We start from the raw sequence: 23,738 nt of genomic DNA, 5'->3' as shown, positions 1-23,738 counted from the left end.
AAAGAATTAAGATTGATAAACCACTGGGCAGACTTATCCAATAGAAAAGAGAAAGGACCCAAATTAATAAAATCATGAATGAAAGGGGAGAGATCATGACTAACACCAAGGAAATAGAAATAATTATTAGAAATTACTATCAGCAACCATATGCCAACAAATTAAGCAACCTGGATGACATGGATGCCTTCCTGGAAACTTATAAACTACCAAGACTGAAACATGAAGAAGTAGACAACCTGAATAGGCCAATAACCAGTAACGAAATTAAAGTAGTAATCAAAAACCTCCCAAAAAACAAGACTCCAGGGCCAGATGGCTTCCCAGGGGAATTCTACCAAACATTTAAAAAAGAAATAATACCTATTCTTCTGAAGCTGTTTCAAAAAATAGAAACAGAAGGAAAACTTCTTAACGTTGTTCTTTGAGGCCAGCATTACCTTGGTCCCAAAGCCAGGCAAAGACCCCATCAAAAAGGAGAATTTCAGACCAATATCCCTGATGAACACAGATGCCAAAATACTCACCAAGATCCTAGCCAATAGGATCCAACAGTACATTAAAAGGATTATTCACCACCACCACGTGGGATTTATTCCTGGGATACAAGGGTGGTTCAACATTTGCAAATCAACCAATGTGATAGAGCACATTAATAAAAGAAAAGACAAGAACCATATGATCCTTTCAATTGATGCAGAAAAAGCAATTGACAAAATACAGTATCCTTTCCTAATCAAAAGTCTTCAGAGTGTAGGGATAGAGGGAACATTCTTCAATTTCATAAAAGCCATCTATGAGAAGCCCACAGCAAATATCACTCTCAACTTTTCCCTTAAGATCAGGAACATGACAGGGATGCCCACTCTCACCACTATTGTTCAACATAGTACTAGAAGTCCTAGCATCAGCAATCAGACAACAAAAAGAGACAAAAGGTATTCAAATTGGCAAAGAAGAAGTCAAACTCCTCTCTTCCCAGATGACATGATACTTTATGTGGAAAACCCAAAAGATTCCACCCCCAAGTTACTAGAACTCATACAGTAATTCAGTAATGTGGCAGGATACAAAATCAATGCACAGAAATTGGTTGCATTTCTATACACCTACAATGTAACTGTAGAAAGAGAAATTAAGGAATCAATTCCATATACAATAGCACCAAAAACCATAAGATACCTAGGAATAAACCTAACCAAAGAGGTAAAGGGTCTATACTCCAGAAACTACAGAACACTTATGAAAGAAATTGAGAAAGACAGAAAGAGATGGAAAAACATCCCATGATCATGGATTGTAAAAATAAGCATTGTGAAAACGTCTATGCAGTCTGCACTTTCAAAGCAATCCCTATCAAAATACCATTGACATTTTTCACAGAGTTGGAACAAACAATTCTAAAATTTGTATGGAACCAGAAAAGACCCGAATTGCCAGGGGAATGTCGAAAAAGGAAGCCAAAGCTGTGGGCATCACAATGCCTGACTTCAAGCTATATTACAAAGCTGTGATCCTCAAGACAGCATGGTACCAGTATAAAAATAGACACATGGATCAATGGAACAGAATGGAGACCCCAGAAATGGGCCCTCAACTCTATGCTCAACTCATTTTCAACAAAGCAGGAAAGAATATCCAATGGAAAAAAGACAGTCTCTTCAATAAATGGTGCTGGGAAAATTGGACAGCCACATGCAGAAGAAGGAAAGTCGACCATTCTCCTATACCATACACAAAGATAAACTCAAAATGGATGAAAGACCTCAATGTGAGACAGGAATCCATCAAAATCCTAGAGGAGAACATAGGCAGTAACCTCTTTGACATTGGGCACAGTGACTTCTTTAAAGGCATGTCTCTAAAGGCAAGGGAAACAAAAGGAAAAATGAACTTTTGGGACTTCATCAAGATAAAAAGCTTCTGCACAGCAAAGGAAATAGTCAACAAAACCAAAAGACAACTGACAGAATGGGAGACGATATTTGCAAATGACATTACAGATAAGGGCTGGTATCCAAGATCTATAAAGAACTTTTCAAACTCAACACCCAAAAAACAAATAATCCAGTCAAGAAATGGGCAGAAGACATGAAGAGACACTTCTCAAAAGAAGACATACAAAAGGCTAACAGACACATGAAAAAATGCTCCATATCACTAGCCATCAGGGAAATAGAAATCAAAAGCACAATGAGATATCACCTTACACCGGTTAGAATGGGAAAAATTATCAGGGCAGGAAACACCAAGTGTTGGCGAGGATGTGGAGAAAGGGGAACCTTCTTACACTGTTGGTCAGAATGCAAGCTGGTACAGCCACTTTGATTAATAGTATGGAGGTTCCTCAAAAAATTAAAAATAGAGCTACCCTATGGCCCAGCAATTGCACTACTAGGTATTTACCTCAACAATACAGATGTAGTGAGATGAAGGTGCACATGCACTCCAATGTTCATAGCAGCAATGTCCGCAATCGCCAAAATGTGGAAGGAGCTGATATGCCCTTCAACATACAAATGAATAAGGAAGATATGGTTCATATATACAATGGAATATTACTCAGCCATCAGAAAGGATGAATACCCACCATTTGCATTGACATGATGGAACCGGAGGAGATTATCCTAAGTGAAGTAAGTCAAGCAGAAAGACAATTATCATATAGTTTCACTCATATGTGGAACATAAGGAATAGCATGGAGGACCACAGGGGAAGGGAGGGAAAACTCAATGGGAAGAAATCAGAGAGGGATACAAACTATGAAAGACTCTGGAATCCAGGAAACCAACTGAGGGATACAGAAGGGAGGGGGGTGGGGGAAGATGGGGCAAGAGGGTGATGGGTATTAGGCGGGGCATGTGTGGTGATGGGCACTGGGTGTTATACACAACTAATGAATTGTTGAACACTACATCAAAAACTAATGATGTATTATAGGTCGGTTAATTGAACATAATAAAAAAAGAAAATAAAAAATAAAAAAGGGGGAAGTATAGGGGGGCTTTAATCTCTCAATGTGGATAAAGCAGGGTTTTCAGTAGTTCATGGGTGTATTTTGTTCTGTGTATTTGAGCACACTACATCCCAAAATCACTAAGAAAGTAAAACTTGTATATATAAAAAGGTAGACATCTAGGCTCTTTCCATAGTTTCACTACTGTGGACATTGCTGCTATAAACATTGGGGTGCAGGTGCCCCTTCAGATCACTACATTTGTATCTTTGGGGTAAATACCCAGTAGTGCAATTGCTGGGTCATATGGTAGCTCTATTTTCAACTTTTTGAGGAACCTCCATACTGTTTTCCAGAGTGGCTGCACCAGCTTGCATTCCCACCAACAGTGTAGGAGGGTTCCCCTTTCTCCACATCCTCACCAACATCTGTCGTTTCCTGACTTGTTCATTTTAGCCATTCTGACTGATGTGAGGTGGTATCTCATTGAGGTTTTGATTTGTATTTCCCTGATGCCGAGTGATGTTGAGCACTTTTTCATGTGTCTGTTGGCCATTTGGATGTCTTCTTTGCAGAAATGTCTGTTCATGTCTTCTGCCCATTTCTTTTTTTTTTTTTATGGTCAAAAGCCATTTATTTATTTATTTTTTTCTATCCCTCTCTTTTTTTTAAATTTTATTATGTTATGTTAATCACCATACATTACATCATTAGTTTTTGATGTAGTGTTCCATGATTGTTTGCGTATAACACCCAGTGCTCCATGCAGTACGTGCCCTCTTTAATACCCATCACCAGGCTAACCCAACCCCCCACCCCCTCCCCTCTAGAACGCTCAGAGTTTTTCAGAGTCCACAGTCTCTCATGGTTCATGGTTCGTCTCCCCCTCCGATTTCCCCCCCTTCATTTTTCCCTTCCTACTATCTTCTTTTTTTCTTTTTTAACATATAATGTATTATTTATTTCAGAGGTACAAGTCTGTTATTCAAAGTCTTACACAATTCAGAGTGCTCACCATAGCACATACCATCCCCAATGTGTGTCACCCAGCCACCCCATCCCTCCCACCCCCACCAAAAAAGCCATTTATTTTGGTTATTCTTTATCACCAGTGCATAATGTAATCTCTATATGAATGAATGCATGGATTATTAAATCAATTAAACACATTGCCAAGGGAAAAATAATTTGTAACTGGATTTTTTTATTCTATTCATAAGGAAATGAAGAATGAGAGAGAATTACCTTATACCTGTTTATTTAGAACAAAGAAATTAAAAGATTTGAGTTTATATTCTGAAGTTTGTGCGGACTCCAGAATAGTGTTCTCCATTTCTATTACAGTTACTCTTAACAATTTGACTCCAGTTATGGCCAAGAATAAAAAATTCTGTGTTATGAACACTAGGGAGCTAGAATAACAACCAGGAATTTTACCAATTTCATTGTTCAAAAGCAAGCAAAAGTTACCCAAATCTGGGGAAATAGCCAGGACATAAGAAAGCATACTATTTTTGAAGGCTTTTAAGGTATTTTTTTTTTTACTTTTGTTGCATTGTTATTTTTTTTAATTTTTTATTGTTATGTTAATCCCCATACATTACATCATTAATTTTAGATATAGTGTTCCATGATTCATTGTTTGTGCATAACACCCAGTGCTCCATGCAGAACGTGCCCTCCTCAATACCCATCAACAGGCTAACCCATCCTCCCACCCCCTCCCCTCTAGAACCCTCAGTTTGTTTTTCAGAGTCCATCGTCTCTCAGGGTTCTTCTCCCCCTCCGATTTCCCCCCCTTCATTCTTCCCCTCCTGCTACATTCTTCTTCTTTTTTTCTTTCTTAACATATATTGCATTATTTGTTTCAGAGGTACAGATCTGAGATTTAACAGTCTTGCACAATTCACAGCGCTTACCAGAGCACATACCCTCCCCAGTGTCCATCACCCAGTCACCCCATCCCTCCCACCCCACCCCCCACTCCAGCAACCCTCAGTTTGTTTCCTGAGATTAAGAATTCCTCATATCAGTGAGGTCATATGATACATGTCTTTCTCTGTTTGACTTATTTCGCTCAGCATAATACCCTCCAGTTCCATCCACGTCATTGCAAATGGCAAGATCTCATTCCTTTTGATGACTGCATAATATTCCATTGTGTATATATACCACATCTTCTTTATCCATTCATCTGTTGATGGACATCTTGGCTCTTTCCACAGTTTGGCTATTGTGGACATTGCTTTCTGCCCATTTCTTGATTGGATTATTTGTTCTCTGGGTGTTGAGTTTGATAAGTTCTTTATAGATTTTGGATACTAGCCCTTTATCTGATATGTCATTTGCAATATCTTCTCTCATTCTGTTGGTTGTCTTTTGGTTTTGTTGACTGTTTCCTTTGCTATGCAAAAGCTTTTTATCTTGATGAAGTATATATATATACAATGGAATATTATGCAACCTTCAAAAATGAAATCTTGCCATTTGCAACGACATGGATGGAACTAGAGGGTATTATGCTAAATGAAATAAGTCAATCAGAGAAAGAAATTTATCATGTGATCTCCTGATATGTGGAATTTGAGAAATAAGACAGAGGATCATAGGGGATGGGAGGGGAAAATGTAACAAGATGAAACCAGAGAGGGAGACAAACCATAAGAGACTCTTAATCTCAGGAAAACTGAGGGTTTCTGGAGTGGAGGGGGTTGGGAGGGATGGGGTGGCTGGGTGATGAACACTGGGGAGGGTATGTGCTATGGTGTGTGCTGTGAATTGTGTAAGACTGATGAATCACAGACCTGTATCTCTGTAACAAATAATACGTAATATTTTAATTAAAAAAAGGAATAAAATAAAATCTTCCACATCTTTAAAAAAAGGTAAAACTGAGTAGAGTGTAAAACAGTCTAAAATAAAGCATATATCTATAAAAATATAGGTGTGTAGAAATACAAGTTAAAAAGCACCTATGAAGAAATGAGTTGGTAGTAGACATCTTGCCAAACACAATCCGTTTTCTGCTTGTAGAGATCCAGATATATGTTCTGACATCTCAGGTTGATTTTGTGTGTGTTCAAAATAGTTTGATAGATATCCAGCTAAATTCAGGGGATCAGTTTAAATGGGGTCCCCTACTCCTCTGCCATCTTGCCTTCCTTCTTCTGTCAACTGCTTTTCTGCTTTGTTTGAGAGAAATATATTCTTTTTCTCTTCTAGTATATTAATGTGACAAACTGCAAACCCAGGTTATCTGATTTTGAATAATTTTTGGATTCTTGGTATAATCCTGCTTTGATAATGACATATTTTTAAACACACTGTTGGATATAGTTAGTTAATACTTTAGGATTTTTGAATATACTTTCATAAATTAAATGGGACTATGCTTTTATTGTATTGTTCATATCTAGCTTTAGAATCAAGGTTATACTATTTTATAAAATTTGTTGGGGAGGTATCACTTTATTCTTTTGTTCCTTCTTGCCATTTTCCTAAGCCTTCATTTGAAGGTTTAGCACATTTGTTTTACCTTTTTATTTCCTAATTAATGTATTTGATGCTATACATTTCCCTGTAAGAACTCTTTGATGTCTGTTTCACAAATTTTGACATGGAGTATTTTCATCATAATTTAGTTCTAAGTGCCTTTCAGTTCTCCTTATTATTTATCTTTAACCCAAAGACTGTTAGTTTCCAAAAATATGAGGGGGTTCTTTTGTATCCATTTGCTATTAGTTATTTGCTGTATTATGGTAGAGACTCTAGGCCATATGATATTGATCTTCAAGAATTTATTGCTTTATGGTCTGAATAGTCATTTTTTTGGACTTTGTCCTAGAAGAGTACATATTCCTATTTTAATGGATAGAATTCTTATGTTTGTAATAGGTTGAGCTTGACAATCTATTTTTAGTTTTTTTAAAACAGCTTTATTGGGATATAATTGATATACAAAGAACTGCACATATTTGGTGAATACACTCTGATAAGTTTGCCCATATGCAACACCAGTGATGTCATCGCTACAGTCAAGGTAATAGGCATATTCAATACCTCCCAAGTTTCCTTATGTCTCTTTTTTCCCTCATGGTAAGAACTCTTAACTTGAGGTCTATTCTCTTTTTTTTTTTTTTAAAGATTTTATTTATTTGACAGAGACACAGCGAGAGAGGGAATACAAGCAGGGGGAGTGGGAGAGGGAGAAGCAGGCTTCCCGCCGAGCAGGGAGCCCGATGCGGGGCTCGATCCCAGGACCCTGGGAACATGACCTGAGCCAAAGGCAGATGCTTAACAACTGAGCCACCCAGGCACCCCTATTCTCTCTTTTTTTAAATTTGAGTATAGTTGACACAAAATGTTATATTAGTTTCAGGTGTGCAACATGTGAATCTACAAGTTTATGAATTATGCTCTCATAGCAAATTTTGAAATGCACAGTACTGTATTGTTAGCTATAGGTCCTATATTGTATATCAGATCTTTAGAATCTATTTACCTAGCATAACTGAAATTTTTTACCCATTGAACAACAAATTCCCATTTCCCCCTTCCTCCAACCCCTGACAACTATATTGTATTCTCTGTTTCCATGAGTTTTACTATTGTAGATACCCTCTATAAATGGAATCATGCAGTATTTGTCCTTCTGTGCCTGGCTCATTGCAGTTAGCATAAGGTCCTTCCAGGTTCATCCATGTTGTTGCAAATGGCAGGATTTCCTTTTTTTTTTTTTTAAGGCTAAATAATATTCCATTGTATGTACATACCACATTTTCTTTTTTTTTAAATTTTATTATGTTATGTTAGTCACCATACAATACATAATTAGTTTTTGATGTAGTGATCCACAATCCATTGTTTTCGTATAACACCCAGTGCTCCATGCAATATGTGTCCTCCTTAATACACATCACCAGGCTAACCCATCCCCCCACCCCCCTCCCCTCTAAAACCTGTTTGTTTCTCAGAGTCCATAGTCTCTCATGGTTCATCTCTCCCTCCGATTTCCCTCCCTTCATTTTTCCCTTCCTTCTCCTAATGTCCTCCATGCTATTCCTTATGTTCCACAAATAAGTGAAACCATATGGTAATTGACTTTCTCTGCTTGACTTAGTTCACTTAGCATAATTTCCTCCAGTCCCATCCATGTTGATTTAGAAGTTGGGTATTCATCCTTTCCAATGGCTGAGTAATATTCCATTGTATATATGGACCACATCTTCTTCATCCACTCATCTGTTGAAGGGCATCTCGGCTCTTTCCACAGTTTGGCTATTGCAGACATTGCTGCTATGAACATTGGGGTGCATATGGCCCTTCTTTTCACTACATCTGTATCTTTGGGGTAAATACCCAGTAGTGCAATTGCTGGGTCATCGGGTAGCTCTATTTTTAATTTTTTGAGGCACCTCCACACTGTTTTCCAAAGTGGCTGTACCAACTTGCATTCCCACCAACGGTGTAAGAGGGTTCCCCTTTCTCCACAACCTCTCCAACATTTGTTGTTTCTTGCCCTGTCCATTTTTGCCATTCTAACTGGTGTAAGGTGGTATCTAGTGTGGTTTTGATTTGAATTTCCCTGCTGGCTAATGATGATGAACATTTTTTCATGTGTCTGTTAGCCATTTGTATGTCTTCTTCAGAGAAGTGTCTGTTCATGTCTTCTGCCCACTTTTTGACTTGATTATTTGTTGTTTGGCTGTTGAGTTTGAGAAGATCTTTATAGATCTTGGATACCAGCCCTTTATCTGTAGTGTCATTTGCAAATATCTTCTCCCATTCTGTGGGTTGGCTCTTTGTTTTGTTGACTGTTTTCTTTGTTGTGCAGAAGCTTTTTAAGTCCCAAAAGTCCATTTTTGCTTTTGTTTCCCTTGCCTTTAGAGACATGTCTTAAAAGAAGTCACTGTGGCCAATGTCAAAGAGGTTACTGCTTATGTTCTCCTCTAGGATTTTGATGGATTCCTGTCTCACATTGAGGTCTTTCATCCATTTTGAGTTTATCTTTGTGTATGGTGTTAGAGAATAGTTGAGTTTCCTTCTTCTGCACGTGGCTGTCCAATTTTCCCAGCACCATTTATTGAAGAGACTGTCTTTTTTCCATTGCATGTTTTTTCCTGCTTTTCCAAAGATTATTTGACCATAGAGTTGAGGGTCCATATCTGGGCTCTCTATTCTGTTCCAATGGTCTATATGTCTGTTTTTGTGCCAGTACCATGCTGTCTTGGTGATCACTGATTTGTAATATAGCTTGAAATCGGGCAACATGTTGCCCCCAGCTTTGTTTTTCTTTTTCAACATTTCCTTGGCGATTCGGGGTCTTTTCTGATTCCATACAAATTTTAGGATTGTTTGTTCCAGCACTTTGAAAAATGTCATTGGAATTTTGATCGGGATGGCATTGAAGGCACAGATTGCTCTGGGTAGCATAGACATTTTAACAATGTTTATTCTTCTGATCCATGAGCATGGAATATTTTTCCATCTTTTTGTGTCTTCTTCAATTTCTTTCATGAGTGTTCTGTAGTTCCTAGAGTATAGATCCTTTACCTCTTTGGTTAGGTTTATTCCAAAGTATCTTATGGTTTTTGGTGGTATTGTAAATGGAATCGTTTCTCTATTTTCTCTTTCTACAGTTGCATTGTTAGTGTATAAGAAAGCAACTGATTTCTGTGCATTGATTTTGTATCCTGCCACATTAATGAATTGCTCTATGAGTTCTAGTAATTTGAGGGTGGAGTCTTTGGGTTTTCCACATGAAGTATCATGTCGTCTGCGAAAAGAGAGAGTTTGACTTCTTCTTTGCCAATTTGAATGCCTTTTATTTCTTTTTGTTGTCTGATTGCTGTTGCTAGGACTTCTAGTACTATGTTGAACAATAGTGGTGAGAGTGGGCATCCTTGACATGTTCCTGATCTTAAGGGAAAGGCTCTCAGCTTTTCCCCATTAAGGATGATATTCACTGTGGGTTTTTCATAGATGGATTTTATGAACTTGAGCAATGTTCCCTCTATCCCTATACTCTGAAGAGTTTTAATCAGGAAAGGATGTTGTATTTTGTCAAATGCTTTTTCTGCATCAATTGAGAGGACCATATGGTTCTTCTTCCTCCTCTTATTAATGTGTTCTAAAACATTGATTGATTTGCGAATGTTGAACCACCCTTGCATTCCGGGATAAATCCCACTTGGTCGTGGTAGATGATCCTTTTAATGTATTGTTGGATCCTATTAGCTAGGATTTTGTTGAGGATTTTGGAATCCATATTCATCAGGGATATCGGTCTGAAATTCTCCTTTTGATGGGGTCTTTGCCTGATTTGGGGATTAAGGTAATGCTGGCCTCATAGAATGAGTCTGGAAGTTTTCCTTCTGTTTCTATTTTTTGAAACAGCTTCAGTAGAATAGGTATTATTTCTTCTTTGAATATTTGGTAGAATTCCTCAGGGAATCCATCAGGCCCTGGACTCTTGTTTTTTGGGAGGTTTTTGATCAATGCTTCAATCTCGTTACTGGTTATTGGCCTATTCAGCTTGTCAATTTCTTCCTGTTTCAGTCTTGGCAGCTTATAGGTTTCCAGGAAGGCCTCCATTTTATCCAGATTGCTCAGTTTATTGGCATATAGTTGTTGATAATAATTTCTAATAATTGTTTCTATTTCCTTGGTGTTAGTCATGATCTCTCCCCTTTCATTCATAATTTTATTAATTTGGGTCCTTTCTCTTTCTTTTGGATAGGTCTGGCCAGTGGTTTATTGATCTTATTAATTCTTTCAAAGAACCAGCTTCTAGTTTTGTTGATCTGATCTACTGTGTTTCTGGCTTCTAATTCATTGATGTCTGCTCTAATTTTAATTATTTCTCTTCTAATGCGTGGCTTAGGCATAGTTTGTTGCTTTTTCTCTAGTTCTTTAAGGTGTAGAGTTAGATGGTGAATTCGGGATTTTTCTATTTTTTGAGTGAGGCCTGGATGGCTGTGTATTGCCCCTTTATTACTGCCTTTGCAGTATCTCATAGGTTTTGGACTGATGTGTTTTCATTCTCATTGGTTTCCATGAATTGTTTAAGTTCTTCTTTGATTTCCTGGTTGACCCAAACATTCTTGAGCATAGTGGTCTTTAGCTTCCAAGTGTTTGAATTTCTGCCAATTTTTTTCTTGTGATTGAGTTCCAGTTTTAAAGCACTATGGTCTGAGAATATGCAGCAAATAATCTCAATCTTTTGATATCGGTTGAGACCTGATTTGTGACCCAGTATATGGTTTATTCTGGAGAAAGTTCCATGTGCGCTCGAGATGAATGAGTATTCTGTTGTTTTAGGGTGGAATGTTCTGTAAATATCTATGAGGTCCATCTGGTCCAGTGTGACATTCAAAGCTCTTGTTTCCTTGTTGATTTTCTGCTTAGATGATCTGTCCATTGCTGAGAGTGGAGTATTGAGGTCTCCTACAATTAACATATTGTTATCAATATGACTCTTTATTTTGGTTAACAGTTGGCTTATGTAGATGGCTGCTCCCATGTTGGGGACATAGATATTAACATTGTTAGATCTTCTTGTTGGATAGACCCTTTAAGAATGATATAGTGGCCTTCTGTGTCTCTAATTACAGACTTTAGTTTAAAATCTAATTTGTCTTATATAAGAATTGCTACCCCAGCTTTCTTTTGAGGTCCACTGGCATGGAAGATGGATCTCCATCCCTTCACTTTCAGTCTGGATGTATCTTTAGGTTCGAAATGAGTCTCTTGTAGACAGCATATGGATGGGTCCTGTCTTTTTATCCAATCTGCAACCCTGTGCCGTTTTATGGGAGCATTTAGGCCATTCATGTTGAGAGTGATTATTGAAAGATATAAATCAATTGTCATCATGTTGCCTGTGAAGATGTTGTTTTTATAGATTGTCCCTGTAAATTTCTGTTGTATATCACTCTTGGGGTCTTTCTCCTTTTATAGAACCCCCCTTAATATTTCTTGCAGGGCTGGCTTAGTGGTCACATATTCTTTCAGTTTCTGCTGGTCGTCGAAGCTCTGCATCTCTCCATTCTAAATTACAGTCTTGCCAGTTAAAGTATTCTTGGCTACATGTTCTTCTCATTTAGTAACCTGAATAGGTCTTGCCAGGGCTTTCTGGCTTGCGAGGTCTCTGTGGATAGGTCTGACGTTATTCTGATGTTCTTCCCTCTGTACGTAAGGAATCTCTTCCCCCTAACTGCCCTTAAGATGGTTTCCTTGGTTCTAAGATTTGTGAGTTTTACTATTACATGCCAGAGTGTTGGCCTGTTTTCCTTGATCTTGGGAGGGGTCTTCTCTGCCTCTAGGACTTGAATGTTTGTTTCATTCCCCAGATTAGGGAAGTTCTCAGCTACGATTTGCTCAAATACATCTTCTATTCCTCTCTCTCTCCACTCCCTCCGGATTGCAATTTTTCTGACATTGGAATGCTTCATGGTGTCACTTATTTCTCTGATTTTGTTTTCATGGATTCTGAGTTGTTTTTCCCTGGCCTCCTCTTTTAACTTTTTATCTATTATATTGTCTTCCAGGTCGCTTATTCGTTCTTCTGCCTCACTTACCCTAGCTGTTAGATTATCTAGATTGGATTGGATCTCATTGATAGCATTTTTAAGTTCTGCCAATTCAGCTTTCATTTCTGCCTTTAGAGACTGTATGTTGCCATTAATTGATTTCTCCATTCTAGCCATTGTCTTCACAATTGCTAGCCTGAATTCCATCTCCGACATCTTGGTTATATCTGCATCCATTTGTAAATCTGCAACATAAGTCATAATCTCTGAGTCTTTCCTATTTTGGGGGTTCCTCCTCCTAGTCATTCTGTTGAGGGGTGGTTGAGGGAATGTATAGAGTCCAAATTATTGACCATGACCCAAGCAAGATGCACGTGTTTTCTAGGGACCTTAGGGTTGCTGGCCTCTTATTTTCCCAGCCTGTCTTCTGGGGGAGGGACCTGCTGTGCTGTTACTAAGGCAACCCTGTTTGGGCAGAGTTTTCCTGCCCCCCTGTGGCAGGGGATGGGCTCAGTGGGAATCAGTTTTGGGGGCTTTTGTTCTCTGGCAGCTTTCCCTGGCGGATTTCCATGTCTCTTCCGCGAGTCAGAGCAGAAGAGACCGTTTCCAACCCTCTGCCTCAGAGCAGAGAGATCGCAGTCTGTTCTTCCATGAGCTCTCTAGGCCACACTGTCTCCGTTTCTGTCCATGCTGCTATAAACTGCAACGTCCTGGGTTTTGTGCCCCTCTGCAGCACTCCCAGTCCTGCCTCCAGGTTGGGGCACGTCTCTGCCCTTTGTGCTTCTAAAACTGCTAGCCGCTCCCAGTTCGCACACGTGACCCTGCCACTCTGGGTTTCCACCCCAGGGGCTGCCCTAAAGTCCTTTCCCCGCTGCTACCTGTCTGCGAGTCTGTGCCCCGTCCCCAGCGAGCGACGCTGTCACTCACCGGCAGTGTAGGATCCCCATGGCCAGGCACCCTCACGCTGCTGTTTATCCTCCAATATCTGCCCGTGGAATCACGGCTCCCCAATTCGTACCTCAAAACCAACTGCCTGCGATATTCTGTTTGTAGAGATCCAGATCTTCTTACATCTCAGGCTGGTTTCGTGGGTGCTCAGAGTGGTCTGGTAGATATCCAGCTCAATTCCAGGGACCAGTTGAAATAGGGTCCCCTACACCTCCACCATCTTTCCTCTCCCATACCACATTTTCTTTATCCATTTATCTGTTGATGGACACTTGGGTGGTTATAAAGTTTTTAGATTTTGATATCTCTGCTTACTTTTTGCGTTTTTAAAAAATTTTTTATTGTTATGTTTATCACCATACATTACATCATTAGTTTTTGATGTAGTGTTCCATGATTCACTGTTTGCGTATAACACCCAGTGCTCCATGCAATACATGCCCTCTTTAATACCCATCACCAGGCTAACCCATCCTACCACCCCCCTCCCCTCTAGAACACTCAGTTTGTTTCTCAGAGTCCGTTGCTTCTCATGGTTTGTCTCCCCCTCCGATTTCTCCCCCTTCATTCTACCCTCCTGCTATTTTCTTATTCTTCTTTTTTTTTTTTTTAACATATAATGTATTATATGTTTCAGAGGTATAGATTTGTGATTCAACAGTCTTGCACATTTCATAACACTCACCATGGCACATACCCTCCACAATGTCTATCACCCAGCCACCCCATCCCTCCCATCTCCCACCACTCCAGCAAACCTCAGTTTGTTTCCTGAGATTAAGAATTCCTCATATCAGTGAGGTTATATGATACATGTCTTTCTCTGATTGACTTATTTCACTCAGCCTAACACCCTCCAGTTCCATCCATGTCGTTGCAAATGGCAAGATTTCATTCCTTTTGATGGCTGCATAATATTCCATTGTATATATATACCACTTCTTTATCCATTCATCTACCAATGGACATCTTGGCTCTTACCACAGTTTGGCTATTGTGGACATTGCTGCTATAAACATCGGGGTGCACGTTCCCCTTTGAATCCCTACATTTGTATCTTTGGGGTAAATACCCAGTAGTGCAATTGCTGGGTCATATGGTAGCTCTATCTTCAACTTTTTGAGGAACCTCCATACTGTTTTCTAGAGTGGCTGCACCAGCTTGCATTCCCACCAACAGTGTAGGAGGGATTCCCTTTCTCCCCATCCCCATCAACATCTGTCATTTCCTGACTTGTTAATTTTAGCCATTGTGCGGTGATACCTCGTTCAGGTTTTGATTTGGATTTCCCTGATGCCAAGTGATGTTGAGCACTTTTTCATGTGTCTGTTGGCCATTAGGATGTCTTCTTTGGAAAACTGTCTGTTCATGTCTTCTGCCCACTTCTTTTTTTTTTTTTTTAAGATTTTATTTGTTCATTTGAGACACAGAGATACAGAGAGAGAGAGCGAGCATGAGCAGGGAGAGAGGCAGAGGGAGAGGGAGAAGCAGGCTCCCCGCTGAGCCAGGAGCCCGATGCGGGGCTCGATCCCAGGACCCTGGGATCACGACCCAAGCCGAAGGCAGATGCTTAACCATCTGAGCCACCCAGGTGCCTCCCGCCCACTACTTCATTGGATCATTTGTTCTTTGGGTGTTGAGTTTAAGAAGTTCTTTATAAATTTTGGATACTAGCCCTTTATCTGATATGTCATTTGCAAATATCTTCTCCATTCTGTCGGTTCTCTTTTGTTTTTTTTTGACTGTTTCTTTTGCTGTGCAAAAGCTTTTTATCTTGATGAAGTCCCAATAGGTCATTTTTGCTCTTGCTTCCCTTTACTTTGGCGATGTTTCTAGGAAGAAGTTGCTGCGGCTCAGTTCAAAGAGGTTGCTGCCTGTGTTCTCCTTTAGGATTTTGATGGACTCCTGTCTCACAGTTAGGTCTTTCATCCATTTTGAGTCTATTTTTGTGTGTGGTGTAAGGAAATGGTCCAGTTTCATTCTTCTGCATGTGCCATCCAATTTTCCCAACACCTTTTGTTGAAGAGACTGTCTTTTTTCCATTGGACATTCTTTCCTGCTTTGTCAAAGATGAGTTGACCATAGAGTTGAGGGTCCATTTCTGGGCTCTCTATTCTGTTCCATTGATCTATGTGTCTGTTTTTGTGCCAGTACCATACTGTCGTGATGATGACAGCTTTGTAATAGAGCTTGAAGTCCGGAATTGTGATGCCGCCAGCTTTGCTTTTCTTTTTCAACATTTCTCTTGCTATTCGGTGTCTTTTCTGGTTCCATACAAATTTTAGGATTATTTGTTCCATTTCTTTGAAAAAATTGGATGGTATTTGGTAGGGATTGCATTGAATGTGTAGATTGCTCTAGGTAGCATTGAGATCTTCACAATATTTGTTCTTCCAATCCATGAGCATGGAACATTTTTCCATTTCTTTGTGTCTTCCTCAATTTCTTTCATGAGTATTTTGAAGTTTTCTGAGTATAGATCCTTTGCCTCTTTGGTTAAATCTATTCCTACATATCTTATGGTTTTGGGTGCGATTATAAATTGGATTGACTCCTTAATTTCTCTTTCTTCTGTCTTGTTGTTGGTGTATAGGAATGCCACTGATTTCTGTGCATTGATTTTATATCCTGCCACTTTACTGAATTCCTGTATGAGTTCTGGCAGTTTTGGGGTGGAGTCTTTTGGGTTTTCCACATAAAATATCATATCATCTGCAAAGAGTGAGAGTTTGACTTCTTCTTTGCCGATTCGGATGCTTTTTATTTCTTTTGTTGTCATGGTGGTCATGGTGAATAATCCTTTTAATGTACTGTTGGATCCTATTGGCTAGTATTTTGGTGAGAATTTTTGCATCCATGTTCATCAGGGATATTGGTCTGTAATTCTCCTTTTTGATGGGGTCTTTGTCTGATTTGGGGATTAAGGTAATGCTGGCCTCATAAAATGAGTTTGGAAGTTTTCCTTCCATTTCTATTTTTTGGAACAGTTTCAGAAGAATAGGTATTAATTCTTCTTTAAATGTTTGGTAGAACTCCCCTGGGAAGCCATCTGGCCCTGGGCTCTTGTTTGTTGGGAGATTTTTTTTTAAAGATTTTATTTATTCATTTGAGACACAGAGATACAGAGAGTGAGAGAGAGAAGGAGTATGAGGAGGGGGAGAAGCAACGGGAGGGTAGAAGCAGGCTCCATTAGGAGCCTGATGTGGGGCTTGACTGGGATCATGACCTGAGCCAAAGGCAGACGCTTAAACATCTGGGCCACTCAGGCGCCCTTGTTGGGAGATTTTTGATTACTGCTTCATTTTTTTTAGTTGTTATGGGTCTGTTCAGGTTTTCTATTTCTTCCTGGTTCAGTTTTGGTAGTTGATACCTCTCTAGGAATGCATCCATTTCATTCAGATTGTCCAATTTGCTGGCATACATTTGCTCGTAATATGTTCTTATAATTGTTTGTATTTCTTTGGTTTTGGTTGTGATCTCTCCTCTTTCACTCATGATTTTATTTATTTGGGGCATTTCTCTGTTCTTTTTGATAAGTCTGGCCAGGGGTTTATCAATCTTATTAATTCTTTCAAAGAACCAGCTCCTAATTTCGTTGATCTGTTCTGTTCTTTTGGTTTCTATTTCATTGATTTCTGCTCTGATCTTTATTATTTCTCTTTTCCTGCTGGGTTTAGGCTTTATTTGCTGTTCTTTCTCCAGCTCCTTTAGGTGTAGGGTTAGGTTGTGTATTTGAGACCTTTCACGTTTCTTGAGAAATGCTTTTATTGCTATATACTTTCTTTTTAGGACCGCATTTGCTGCATCCCAAAGATTTTGAACAGTTGTGTTTTCATTATCATTTGTTTCCATGAGTTTTTTAAATTCTTTCATTTCCTGGTTGACCCATTCATTCTTTAGTAGGATGCTCTTTAGCCTCCATGTATTTGAGTTCTTTCTGACTTTACTCTTGTGATTGAGTTCTAGTTTCAAAGCATTGTGGTCTGAAAATATGCAGGGAATGATCGCATTCTTTTGGTACTGGTTGAGACCTGATTTGTGACCTAGGATGTGATCTATTCTGGAGTTGTTCCATGGGTACTAGAGAATAATGTATATTATGTAGCTTTCGGATAGAATGTTCTGAATATATCTGTGAAGTCCATTTGGTCCAGTGTGTCATTTAAAGTCTTTATTTCCTTGTTGATCTTTTGCTTAGATGATCTGTCCATTTCAGTGAGGGGGGTGTTAAAGTCCCCCATTATTATTGTATTGTTGTCAATGTGTTTCTTTGCTTTTGTTATTTATTGGCTTATATAAGTGGCTGCTCTCATGTTAGGGGCATAGATATTTACAATCGTTAGATCTTCTTGTTGGATAGACCTTTAAGTAGGATATAGTGTCCTTCCTCATCTCTTATTACAGTCTTTGGTTTAAAATCTAATTTGTCTGATATAAGGATTGCCACCCAGCTGTCTTTTGGTGTCCATTAGCATCGTAAATGGTTTTCCACCCCGTCATTTTCAATCTGGTGGCGTCTTTGGGTCTAAAATGAGTCTCTTGCAGACAGCATATCGATGGGTCTTGTTCTTTTATCCAATTTGATAGCCTGTGCCTTTTGATTGGGGCATTTAGCCCATTTACATTCAGGGTAACTATTGAAAAATAGGAATTTAGTGCCATTGTATTGCCTGTAAGGTGACTGTTACTGTATATTGTCTGTGTTCCTTTCTGGTCTATGTTACATTTAGACTCTGTCTTTGCTTAGAGAACCCCTTTCAATATTTCTTGTAGGACTGGTTTCATGTTTGCAAATTCCTTTAGTTTTTCTTTGTCCTGGAAGCTTTTTAACTCTCCTTCTATTTTCAATGACAGCCTAGCTGGATATAGTATTCTTGGCTGCATATTTTTCTCATTTAGTGCTCTGAATATATCCTGCCAGTCCTTTCTGGCCTGCCAGGTCTCTGTGGATAGGTCTGTTGCCAATCTAATACTTCTACCATTGTAGGTTACAGATCTCTTCTCCCGAGCTGCTTTCAGGATTTTCTCTTTGTCTCTGAGACTCGTAAGTTTTACTATTAGATGTCGGGGTGTTGACCTATTTTTATTGATTTTGAGAGGGGTTCTCTGTGCTTCCTGGATTTTGATGCCTGTTTCCTTCCCCAAATTAGGGAAGTTCTCTGCTATAATTTGCTCCAATATACCTTCTGCCCCTCTGTGTTCTTCTTCTGGATCCCAGTTATTTTAATGTTGTTTCGTATTATGGTATCACTTATCTTTCGAATTCTGTCCTCGTGATCCAGTAGTTTATCTCTCTTTTTCTGAGCTCCTTTATTTTCCATCATTTGGTCTTCTATATCACTGATTCTCTCTTCTGCCTCATTTATCCTAGCAGTTAGAGCCTCCATTTTTTATTGCACCTCATTAATAACCTTTTTGATTTCAACTTGGTTAGATTTTAGTTCTTTTATTTCTCCAGAAAGGGTTTCTCTAATATCTTCCATGTTTTATTCAAGCCCATCTAGTATCTTTAAAATCATCATTCTGAACTCTAGTTCCAACATCTTACTAATGTCTGTATTGATTAGGTCCCTGGCAATCGGTACTGCCTCTTGTTCTTTTTTTGAGGTGATTTTTTCCATCTTGTCATTTTGTCCAGAGGAGAATAGATGAGTGAGAGAACAAAATGCTAAGAGGGTAACAATGGCCCCAGAAAAATATACACTAAACAAACCAGAAGAGAATCGAAACTGGGGGAAAAGAAAGGGAAAGAAATAAAAAAGAAAAGAAAAGAAAGAATATGGTCAAATATGATCAGACTGGTGCATAGATCAGTGCTACACAGTAGATTTTGGGCATATTTTGGTCTCTTAGAAGAAAGTGCCTCCAAAATTTTAACGAATGAAAAACTTATATATGTACAAAATAAGGGTAAATATGATGAATAGATGGAATATGACTGTAAATATGAAAATTATAAAAGATTTTATAAAAGGAATTGATAAGGCGGTTGAAAAAAGAAAGAAGAGAAATTTAAAAAAATGGGGAGATGTGATCAGGCAGGAGACTAGAACAAAACCATACACTACAGATTTAGGGTATATTTTGGTCTGTTAGAAGAAACTGTATCCCAAAATTTTAAAGAGAGAACCACATATATATATACCAAACATATGGTTAACTACAATGAAGGGAGAGAATATAATTCTAAAAATGAAAAATAAAAAAGATTTTAAAGAAGGGATTGATGGGGTGCCTGGGTGGCTCAGTTGTTAGGCATCTGCCTTCGGCTCAGGTCATGATCCCAGGGCCCTGGAATCAAGCCCCACGTTGGGCTCCCTGCTCAGCAGGAAGCCTGCTTCTCCCTTTCCCACTCCCCCTGCTTGTGTTCCCTCTTTTGCTGTCTCTCTCTCTGTGTCAAAAAATAAATGAAATCTTTTAAAAAAAGAGGGATTGATAAGATGTTGGTTGAAAAACGAAAGAAGAAAAATTCAAAAAATTAAGAAATAGAAATAGAAAAAAATAAAGTTTTAAAAATTAACTTTGAACACTAAAGAATCATGGGAAAAAAGCCATGAATTCTATGTGCTGTATTCCCCTAGCACTGGAGTTTTGCAGTTCTCATTGATCAGTAACTTGGTCTTGGCTGGATGGTCTTGCTGATCTTCTGGGGGGGAGCCTGTTGCATTGATTCTCAAATGTCTTTGCCAGAGGCGGAATTGCCCTTCCCTTCCCAGGGGCCTGCTAAGTAATCTGCTCAGGTTTGCTCTTGGGAGCTTTTGTTCCCTGCAAGCTTTCTGTACAGCTTTGGAGGATGAGAGTGAAAATGGCGGCCTCCCAATCTCCACCCTGGAGGAACTGAGAGCTCAGGGCCCCACTCCTCAGTGAGCCCCCAGAGAAAAACTGTCAATCAGTCCTGTCTCCCTGATCTTCAGCCGCACTCCGTGCTCACCCGACCTGTGACCGAGTGTTTCTATTTCTGACACACAACCCCATTTGGAGTCTTTAAACCCAGCAGATTCCTGTGGTGCACTCCTGTGCCACTCCTCCCGGGGGAGGAAGGGGAGTCTACCCGGATCTGTCACTTGTTGGGTCCCTGCTGGAAGAGTAGTGTCCCTACTGTGCCGTGGATCACGATTTAGGGCAACCCCGAGCTGAGAGCCCACCCCTCGGCTGTGTCTTTGTAGCCAGCTTCCCCGCTGTGGTACATGGGAGCTCTGCCGCACTCAGGCACCCCTGGTCTTTCTGTGACCCCAAAGGTCTTGAGACCACCCTGACCCAGTGAGGATTCCACCCCCCCCACTTAGCCCTAGAGCAACGTCCCTCAGCAGAACAGACTTGTAAAAGTTCCAATTTTGTGCTCTGCTGCTCTATCGCTTGCCGGTAGTTGGCTGACAGAGGCTCCCTCCCCCTGCGGTCTATCTTCCCGTATATTGCCTCGGATTCACTTCTCCGCACGTCCTACCTTCAAGAAAGTGGTCACTTTTCTGTTCAGAGTTGCTGCTATTCTTTTCTTTGATCTCCTGTTGAGTTTGTAGGTGTTCAGAATGGTTTGATGCCTATCTAGCTGAATTCCTGGGACCAGACAAAATTTATGTCTCCTACTTCTCCACCAGCTTGTTCTCAGAACCTCTTCTGCCCATTTCTTGAGTGAATTTGTTGTTTTTTGCATGCTGAGTTGGTAAGTTCCTTATAGATTTTGGATACTAGCCCTTTATCTGATAAGATATTTGCAAATATTTTGTGCCATTCAGTAGTTTGCCTTTTAGTGTTGTTGAGTGTTTCCTTTGCTGTGCAAAACTTTTTACTTTGAGGTCCCAATAGTTCATTTTGCTTTTGTTTCTTTTGCCTTTGGAACTTTGTCTAATAATATGTAGCTGGGGCTGATGTCAAAGAGATTGGCTTCCTGTATTTAGGATTTTGGAGGATTCCTGTCTCACACTGAGGTCTTTCATTCATTTTGAATTTATTTATTTATTTGTTATTTTTATTTTATTTTATTATGTTATGTTAGTCATCATACAATATATCATTAGTTTTTGATGTAGTGATCCATGATTCATTGTTTTCGTATAACATCCAGTGCTCCATGCAGTATGTGCCCTCCTTAATATCCATCACTGGGCTAACCCATCCCCCCAGCCCCCTCCCCTCTAAAATTCTGTTTGTTTCTCGGAGTCCATAATCTCTCATGGTTCATCTCTCCCTCCAATTTCCTCCCCTTCATTTTTCCCTTACTTCTCCTAATGTCCTCCATGGTATTCCTTATGTTCTGCAAATAAGTGAAACCATATAATAATTGGCTTTCTCTGCTTTACTTATTTCACTTAGCATAATCTCCTCCAGTCCCATCCATGTTGATGTAAAAGTTGGGTATTCATCCTTTCTGATGGCCGAGTAATATTCCATTGTATATATGGACCACATCTTCTTTATCCATTCATCCGTTGAAGGGCATCTCGGCTCTTTCCACAGTTTGGCTATTGTGGACATTGCTGCTATGAACATTGGGGTGCATATGGCCCTTCTTTTCACTACATCTGTGTCTTTGGGGTAAATACCCAGTAGTGCAATTGCTGGGTCATCGGGTAGCTCTATTTTTAATTTTTTGAGGAGCCTCCACACTGTTTTCCAAAATGGCTGTACCAACTTGCATTCCCATCAACAGTGTAAGAGGGTTCCCCTTTCTCCACAACCTTTCCAACATTTGTTGTTTCTTTCCCTGTCCATTTTTGCCATTCTAACTGGTGTAAGGTGTTATCTCAATGTGGTTTTGATTTGAATTTCCCTGATGTCTAATGATGATGAACATTTTTTCATGTGTCTGTTAGCCATTTGTATGTCTTCTTTTGAGAAGTGTCTGTTCATGTCTTCTGCCCACTTTTTGACTTGATTATTTGTTTTTTGGGTGTTGAGTTTGTGAAGTTCTTTATAGACCTTGGAAATCAGCACTTTGTCTGTAGTGTCATTTGCAAATATCTTCTCCCATTCTTTGGGTTGTCTCTTTATTTTGTTGACTGTTTCCTTTGCTGTGCAGAAGCTTTTTATCTTGATGAAGTCCCAAAAGTTCATTTTTGCCTTTGTTTCACTAGCCTTGGAAATGTATCTTGAAAGAAGTTGCTGTGGCCAATGTTAAAGAGGTTATTGCCTATATTCTCCTCTAGGATTTTGAACGATTCCTGTCTCACATTGAGGTCTTTCATCCATTTTGAGTTTATGTTTGTGTATGGTGTTAGAGAATGGTCGACTTTCCTTCTTCTGCATGTGGCTGTCCAATTTTCCCAGCACAATTTATTGAAGAGACTGTCTTTTTTCCATTGCATATTTTTTCCTGCTTTGTTGATGATTATTTGTCCACAGAGTTGAGGGTCCATATCTGGGCTCTCTCTTCTGTTCCACTGGTTTATATGTATGTTTTTGTCCCAGTACCATGCTGTCTTGCTGATCACTGCTTTCTAATATAGCTTGAAATCAGGCAACGTGATGCCCCCAGTGTTGTTTTTCTTGTTTTCAACATTTCCTTGGCAACTTGGCGTCTTTTCTGATTCCATACAAATTTTAGGATTGCTTATTCCAGCCCTTTGAAAAATGTCATTGGAATTTTGATTGGAATGGCATTGAAGGAATAGATTGCTCTGGGTAGCATAGACATTTTAACAATGTTAATTCTTCCGATCCATGGGCATGAAATGTTTTTCCATTTTTTTGTGTTTTCTTCAATTTCTTTCACGATGGACATTGGGGAGGGTAGTTGCTATGGTGAGCGCTGTGAGTTGTGTAAGACTGAGGAACCACAGACCTGTACCCCTGAAACAAATAATATATTATGTTAATAAAAAAAATAGAGTCTCTTGTAGACAGATAGCTCTTTTTTTTTTAAATCCAATCTGATACCCTATATCTTTTGATTGGAGCACTTAGTCCATTTCGATTGAGAATAATTATTAAAAGATATGAATTTAGTGTCATTGCATTACCTTAAAGTTGCTTTTCCTTTCCGATTTTTGTTTTCTTTTGTTGTCTCTCTTTGATCAAAAGATCCCCTTTACTATTTCTTCCATGGCTGGTTTAGTGTTCACAAATTCCTTTTGTTATTGTTTGTCCTGGAAACTATCTCTCTTTCTATTCTGAATGATGGCTTTGCTGGATAAAGTACTCTTGGCTGCATATTTTTCCCATTAGCACATTCACTATATCATGCCAGTCCTTTCTGGCCTGCCAGTTCTCTGTGGACACGTTTACTGCTGGCCTTATGTGTCTGCCCTTGTAGGTTAAGGACCTCTTGTCCTGAGCTATTTTCAGGATTTTCTATCTCTGAAATTTC

The 23,738-nt window shown here is 39.3% G+C and overlaps 1 long non-coding RNA gene across 3 annotated transcripts in view; it reads left to right on the top strand.

Moving 5' to 3' along the window:
- Positions 1-23,738, top strand: part of LOC118552378 (uncharacterized) — a 604,572-nt gene that overhangs the window by 382,122 nt on the left and 198,712 nt on the right. The window lies entirely within an intron of this gene.

The sequence above is a fragment of the Halichoerus grypus genome, chromosome 5, assembly GCF_964656455.1.
Source record: "Halichoerus grypus chromosome 5, mHalGry1.hap1.1, whole genome shotgun sequence".
Classification (NCBI taxonomy): Eukaryota; Metazoa; Chordata; class Mammalia; order Carnivora; family Phocidae; genus Halichoerus; species Halichoerus grypus.
The sequence above is the reverse complement of the archived record's forward strand: the minus strand, read 5'-3'. Positions and strand labels throughout refer to the sequence as shown.